We start from the raw sequence: 7681 nt of genomic DNA, 5'->3' as shown, positions 1-7681 counted from the left end.
TACGCAAGACATATAAAAATTCATCACAAACTTTGGCAGGCACATAAAATGATACTGAGTGAGGCATTCGTGCCAGTGCCCTCCTAAAAGTGGAACTGCAGCAAGCTCTCATTGAGAGCCATTTACCACAGCTATATGTGTCTGCATCAGGTCAGTAACTAGCTGGCATGTCTGTTTTATGGCCAGGAGTCGCTACTGCATACATGTGAATCATTTTCATTTGTCATTAGATGTATTCATCCAAACTCTCAATAGCTTGCTCTTTTGAGTATCGGCTCCATTCATATGAAATCACATCCCACATGTGGAATGTTTTCTCAAAGCGGTTTTCCAGATCTTCCTGAAATCTGCACACAAACCACTTCCAGTACGGCAGCTCAGAGAAGTCAGGAGTGATGTTCCACTGTGCATAAACATTTCCTGCTTTTCTGTATTCATTGCATTTAATCCACTGACCTGTATAGAACATTTGACCAGTTATCACTAAAGATGTGCAAAAATCTGCACTGAGACACTCTGTTCCCTCATAACAGCACCCAGTGAGACCATTCACTCGATGGAAAGGAACACTGTGATCTCCAGAATGGTTTTCTACAGTGTTGGTGCAGGTGGCTGCACAGAACGGACACTGAACCCAGCAGCACTGACAGAGATGATCAATCAGAATCTCATCTGGTCTGTCTTTATGTTCCAGATTTTCTGGAAATGTCTCTGTGCTCAATTTATGGTGTATTTCAGATGATACTGAACCAAGTAATTTGCTTATCACGTCTTCTAGGAGGTTGAAATCATCGACTCCTTCATGACTCACTCCACTGAGGTCCTTTCCAGAGAATATCAGCACATCTGAGAGCTGCTGAGTGAAATCATTCAGCCACTTCTGAACATCTCCGCTGGTCGTGTTGACCAGTGTAGTCGCTCTATGAGCCGCTTCCATGATCTTCTGCTGCAGGAGTTTAATGTTATCCTCCATTTTGGGCCGAACACTGACTTCAAACTTATGAGTGATGTACTGATTGACTTCATCTCTGACAAAACTTTTTAAGTGGTCTCTGGGATTATTAAAGTAATTCATGTATTTGTCAAAATTCTCCTGTTCTGCCAGAATCTTTAGGATGTGTTTCTCTAGTTTAGATCTGTTTCCATTTAGTGAATCACAGTTTATATGAATTTCATTAGTCATATCTCTGGCAGTATCTTTGTAGACGCTCTGTTGAATGGGCTCTTTCAGTTTCTGACAGATGATCTCCCCAAAAATGGCAGCTGATGTTGCACCTTGACAGTATTTCTGGAAAATACTATAGTACTCTTTGCTCTTCTGTTTAAAGTATAAAACAGGATCGTTGGCTTCCCTGAACCGTCTGTGTTGGTCAGTAATTACCTTGTTTTCTCTCTTACAGATGGACATGACCAAATCCATGTAAAATTCCTTTGTGAACACAAAGTTCCTGGAACCTTGCTCATAATCTACTACTCTTGCTTTGATATAATCTGCGAGTTCCTGAATGTAGGTTTTGTTGTAGCCCGTCTTTGAAATGTTATATGACATGATCATTTTGTCTGCGTGTTGAGCAATGTCATTGACTAAGGCTCTAATCTGGGTCTCAACCTCAAACTTCAGTTTAGCTGATCTGACGGTATGTCCTGTAACTCCTCGGAGTTTCTGTACATAATCTGAATAACATGGCACAGAGAAAATATCCCTGCTTATCCAGTCGTTTAGACTGACACTTTCATAGTTACTGAGGAGTTGTTTCATGTCTTTTATTACATTAATGTCTTTGATCGGAGGAGTTTCTGCAGTAATCTTCTTAACACAATCTTTCCAAAAGGTGTCAAACTCTTTTTTCAAGATTGTTTCATCGTTTGCTTTGTCTTTGAGTTTTATTGCAAGTTCTTTGCTCTTTTCCAAGAGATCATTTTCATGGCGTGTCCTCTGAGCATCAATCCTTTTCTTCATATCTCGCTGCTGAAGAATCTCATTTAATTTCCTTGTTGTTTCTCTCACAATATTTTCCTGAAGGTCTTTGATTTTGATATAAAATGATGCTTTCCACTGTATCAGTATATCTTTATCTTTGTCTTTCTCAAAGAATTCTGACAGTGAATTTTCTACTTCTCTGCTTTTCACTTCCAGTTTTCCTTGAAGATCACTTTCTGAAACCTCATTAATTGTTTCATTTTCTATGTTGATGTAGAGTTTGTTTTCTATATCCAGCATGGTTCTGCGGAGACTCCAGGACCACTTGCTGTATCCGGTCTCCAGTTTTTGGTATGTTGCGATTTCAAGAGCATTTCTGAAGCTGAACACAAATCGTTCATTCAGTAGAGCCTCCCAGAGATCATTTATACGACTTTTTAGGTGTGTCAGCTGTAAGCCATCTGATTTTGAGGCGTGACTAAAAAACGTTGTCTTTAGATCTTGGATGTTTTCACAGTATGATGGGTTTGGTGGTGCCATTGGTGGACTGCCCTCCCACAGCTGTGCAAAATATTTCACATCCTTCTGTATGTCAAAAGTAATGACATCATTGAAACATTCTGCATCAAAGACTTCATCTTTAGCATCGAGTTTTGTCATTTCATCCAGCGTCGCCTGCAACCGTCTCCTTCCCTCCATGTTTTTCTCTCCGGCTGTGACTTCGGAAACGTTCTGATGAACAAACATGCAGCTGGGATTCAGTCTGACCTTCTTCATCCTCATAAAGGCCTGAACAACGATCTGAAGAATGTCCTGCAGCTCTGATGGGTTTTCTCCAAAGATGTTGATCAATGTCAAATTACCAAGACCGACAACAAAAGTGGCCATTTCATTGTCCTGATGTCTTGTTGACCTTCCAGAAAGTTCTAGAGCACGAAGCCCCTCGGTATCAACAACCAGAATGTAGTCAAACTTCAGCTGTTCTTTTATCTTTATCTCGTCTGAGACTCTGACCAGCTGCATGAAAGCTCCTCTGGTGCACCTGCCAGCACTGACAGCAAACTGCAATCCAAACATGGCGTTCAGCATAGTGGATTTCCCAGAGCTCTGAATCCCTAAAACTGACAGCACAAAGACTCTCTGGTCTCCCAGTTTCTTGATGAGTTCATGTAGAACAGCAGTGACCCAGACCACAGGAACATGAGCAGCATCTCCATCCATCAGCTCCAGTGGAAATCCAGAGATCATCATCTCTGCTGCAAGACTCGCGAGAGAAGAAGAATCACACGGCAGGCCTTCCTTGTTCTTATTCACAGATTGACACGATTCATAGATCTGACCGATCTCCCTTAGGATGTGCTCCAAGCCAAAGGTTGCAGCTTGAAGTTCTTTTGAAATCTTATCAAGTTCCATTTGTTCATTGGTCAAATTTGTTGCAATCTGTTGCTCAAATCTGTCATTATTCTCTTTCAGTTTTAAGACATTTGACCATTTTTCATCATACTTGTAATGCAGAGCAGAAAGGTCAACTGAGGTGTATTCATCCAGGAGGATTGCGAGCCATTTAAGAAAAAATATCTTCTCATTTGGAGATTGTGAATTTATTTCTGTAATAAAGAATTTCATGAACTCACCAAGGTCAGATTTATACTGCTGTTCACGGAATTTCTTCATGTCTTGTTTCTGTTTTATTTCCATGTCCATTTCATTTCCCTGAGATCTATGTAATTCTTTGTTCTTTTCACACCACTGATGCCACAGTTTCCCCTGACAGGGCAGAAATGATTCTTTGATTTCTGTCAGATCTTTTTTCTTCAGTAAAGCCATCATCTGCTGTGCTGCTTTTTTCCCTCTTCTGCAGTCGTTGTCATGATCCTCATCTTCTCTGATATTTGAGTGCTTGGACACATCTTCAAGTCTAAAAACAGAGGTTGATTCTGAAGATGAGAATGAGAGGCATTTATTTATAGCTTGTATGAGTTCTTCAGATACATCTGACTGATTTCTGTTTTTCAGCCCAATTTTGTATTTCCCGTTCCTCATTTCAGTTACTCTAGATTTATCCTCAGTAAAAAGACAAATAAGTGGCTTTCTGTCCTTGTACAGGTTTTGCATCTGTGATGCACATCTGTCATTTTTGTCAAGTCGTGGTAGAATAACAACATTGACTGAGGCCATTTCAGTGAGGATCTGCAGCTGTTTCTCGTTGTCTCCTGCATCACCGTGAAGGTTACAGAACACAATACATTGAGCAAATTTATCTGTGTCTTTCCCAGAGGGGCAGTACCAGGTGATCTCCACCACTCCATCCATCAGTACTCTGGTACTGCTGCTGCCTGGGCAGTTCCTGTGGAAGAACGTGTTGTGTCTCTCATTGATCAGACTGTTCATCAGCTGAGATTTGGATGAGGACAATAGGTCAAACCTGAAGAAAGAGACCATCGGTGTTTCTGCCTTCCAGACTGGCTGGATTTGACCGATTATTTCATTTTTGATGTCTTTCATCTTCCAGCTCTTGTTGATTTGTCTGAATGTCCAAAGAGGAAACTCAATCTCTTGTGTAAATGGATCAGGAACAAGCAGAGGCAGAGCATACTGACATTGAGACAGTTTAGTCACCAGCAGCTGCTTCAGGAAACTATCAGCACAGTGAAACACGGCCATCTGAACGTCCATTGGGTGAATAGCATCACTCCTGTTTGTTTCTTCAGGAATCAAAGATATTTCTCTGAAAATATCAGCATCCCCCTCATCTTCAAATAAGTCATTGCTTCTTTGTTGTCCATCATGCTGTGTGTCTGTAGGTTTAATGTATCTTGCCCTGTAGTTCATCATCAGTAGTTTTTGTAGGAAAGTCTGTATCAGGTCCTTCTCAGCACAAGACTCATGGGACTGTAATGAATGTGTCGTTAGTTGAAGAACATCTGCTGCTCTTACTTTAGAGGGGTGCCTTTTATCAAGATAAAGTCTGTGAAATAGATGCTCTATTTCTTTCCTCCTTTCATTTCTGTTTTGAGCTAATGAATACTTCTCTATGATTCCCTGTGAAAGAAACAGCACAATTAAAAGCAGTTAGCTTAAAACATAATTTGCAATTTATTGAAATAAAGATTTTTTTTGTTTTTAAAAAATAAAGACAATAAAGAAAAAATAAATAAAGAATCCTTTTTGTTCCCTTTCGAAAGGGAACTCCACGCTGCGTCCTCTAGAGGACGCTGGGGGAACGCCTCCACTGTGACCGGTGTCTGAAGCATGAATGAAAAAACGACAATGAACTTGACATTGGCAGGCGGCAGCCTATGACGTAAACAATAAAGCGACTGCGGGTATAAAAGAGCCCCTGCAGAATACGTCATCCTTTTCTTTGTCTTCAAGCCTTGTGTACGGAAGCAGGATGCGCTCACTGTTTGCATTCGCGGAACTACTAGAGCAGAGGTCTGTACTCGAGTTTTTGTCAGCGCTTGCACGAGCGAGTTTGCCTCTCGAGGGAGTTGAACAAGCTTAATGCGATGCATTCGCAGCGGTTTCTGTTCTTGCCTGATTCTTGAGGGAACTTTGTGTTTGAACAGAGTGTGTTTGGCTCTCGAACGAGATATAGCCACGCTGCGAGATGTGATCGCGTTAAGAATGCCTTGTATGCTTGATTCTCTTTGAGAATTGAGCGCCTCTCACCCGCGTTTCGGGTCTCGCAGCTGCCGAGGCAGTTAATCAGACCGATCACGGGGGATTGTAGGAGCCTGGAAGGGTTAGTTGAAGAACCCTTCCAGGTTCCATGCGGGGCATGGAAGGAATCTGACGAGGAGTGCTTTCTCTTTCAGAATTCCTTTTTGGTTTCTATTTATTTTACAGAATAGGAACTGTGTATAATGTGAGATACTGATTGTAGTTTAATGCCGAAAACCTCTGATATCTACATTATTGGTGAAAGAGGCTCCTGACTTGGTGTAATAGCAAGGTTTTTGAGTTGTTAGGCTCTTGTTTGAGCCTCCTCTGAGCCTCTCAGTCCAGGTACGTGTATTTAGGTTGAGCATGGTTTCTGCTCCTCTCGCCTAGAGAGTTATGCTGAGCACTCTGCTCCCTAGTATTTTTGTTTTGCAGTTATTTCAGGTTGTGAGGCTCTCTGTGAGCCTCCTTGATCAGCTGTACTTGAGGCTGGTAGTTCCCCTCCCTTTGAGGGTCGCTATGCTGAGATCACAGTTCCCTCTACAGAGCTCTGTGGCTGTTTTAGGTTGTTAGGCTCTTGTGGGCCTCCTTGATAAGTCGCTCTTCAGGTCGAGCTTTCGAGTACTCCCCTCACTTGAGGGTCTTTGTACCGAGTACGCTGATCCATAAGGGTGGATGATTGCACTCCCCTCGCTTTAGAGGGTTGTTATGCTGAGTCGTTGAGAATGCTTGTATGCTTGATTCTCTTTGAGAATTGAGCGCCTCTCACCCGCGTTTCGGGTCTCGCAGCTGCCGAGGCAGTTAATCAGACCGATCACGGGGGATTGTAGGAGCCTGGAAGGGTTAGTTGAAGAACCCTTCCAGGTTCCATGCGGGGCATGGAAGGAATCTGACGAGGAGTGCTTTCTCTTTCAGAATTCCTTTTTGGTTTCTATTTATTTTACAGAATAGGAACTGTGTATAATGTGAGATACTGATTGTAGTTTAATGCCGAAAACCTCTGATATCTACATTATTGGTGAAAGAGGCTCCTGACTTGGTGTAATAGCAAGGTTTTTGAGTTGTTAGGCTCTTGTTTGAGCCTCCTCTGAGCCTCTCAGTCCAGGTACGTGTATTTAGGTTGAGCATGGTTTCTGCTCCTCTCGCCTAGAGAGTTATGCTGAGCACTCTGCTCCCTAGTATTTTTGTTTTGCAGTTATTTCAGGTTGTGAGGCTCTCTGTGAGCCTCCCTGACCAGCTGTTCTTGAGCCTGGTAGCTCCCCTCCCTTTGAGGGTCGCTATGCTGAGATCACAGTTCCTAATGTTCTCTCAACAGAGCTCTGTGGCTGTTAGGTTGTTGTTGTTAGCCTCGCCCAGGTACGTGTATTTAGTTTGAGTATGGTTTCTGCTATGCTGAGCACTCTGCTCCCTAGTATTTTTGTTTTGCAGTTATTTCAGGTTGTGAGGCTTTCTGTGAGCCTCCTTGATCAGCTGTACTTGAGGCTGGTAGTTCCCCTCCCTTTGAGGGTCGCTATGCTGAGATCACAGTTCCCTCTACAGAGCTCTGTGGCTGTTTTAGGTTGTTAGGCTCTTGTGGGCCTCCTTGATAAGTCGCTCTTCAGGTCGAGCTTTCGAGTACTCCCCTCACCTGAGGGTCTTTGTACTGAGTACGCTGATCCATAAGGGTGGATGATTGCACTCCCCTCGCTTTAGAGGGTTGTTATGCTGAGTGCTTGCTCCCTAGAGCTCTGTTTCGCACTTAGGAGCATGGTTAGTACTCCTAGCTCAGTACTCTAGCTTTTTGAGTCGTTATGCAGTGTACTCCGCTCCCTAGAGCTCTGCTTAGACAGTTCTATTAATATGTAGGCTCTATCGTGAGCCTCACTAACTGTGTCTAGCGTTGAGTGTAGTCAGGTCTCCTCTCGTTTTAGAGAGTCGTTATGCTGAGACCTCCACTTTTTAGAGCTTCTCAATTAGGGCTGAGTGTTGTTAGGCATCCTCTCATTTAAGAGAGTCATTCTGCTGAAGCCTCCACTCTCTAGAGCTCCGCTTAGGCAGTATTAATGTGTAGGCTCTTTCTTCTGAGCCTCACTAACTGTCTCCAGTGTTTAGTATAGT

At 42.8% G+C, this 7681-nt stretch overlaps 1 pseudogene; it reads right to left on the bottom strand.

The window, feature by feature from the left end:
- Nucleotides 1-79: 79 nt before the first annotated feature.
- The window catches only part of LOC107657304 (interferon-induced very large GTPase 1-like), an 11900-nt pseudogene continuing 4298 nt past the window's right edge, over nt 80-7681 (bottom strand).

Source organism: Sinocyclocheilus anshuiensis, unplaced genomic scaffold (assembly GCF_001515605.1).
Source record: "Sinocyclocheilus anshuiensis isolate Anshui unplaced genomic scaffold, SAMN03320099.WGS_v1.1 scaffold239, whole genome shotgun sequence".
NCBI lineage: Eukaryota > Metazoa > Chordata > Actinopteri > Cypriniformes > Cyprinidae > Sinocyclocheilus > Sinocyclocheilus anshuiensis.
This window is presented reverse-complemented; position numbering and strand designations above follow the sequence as displayed.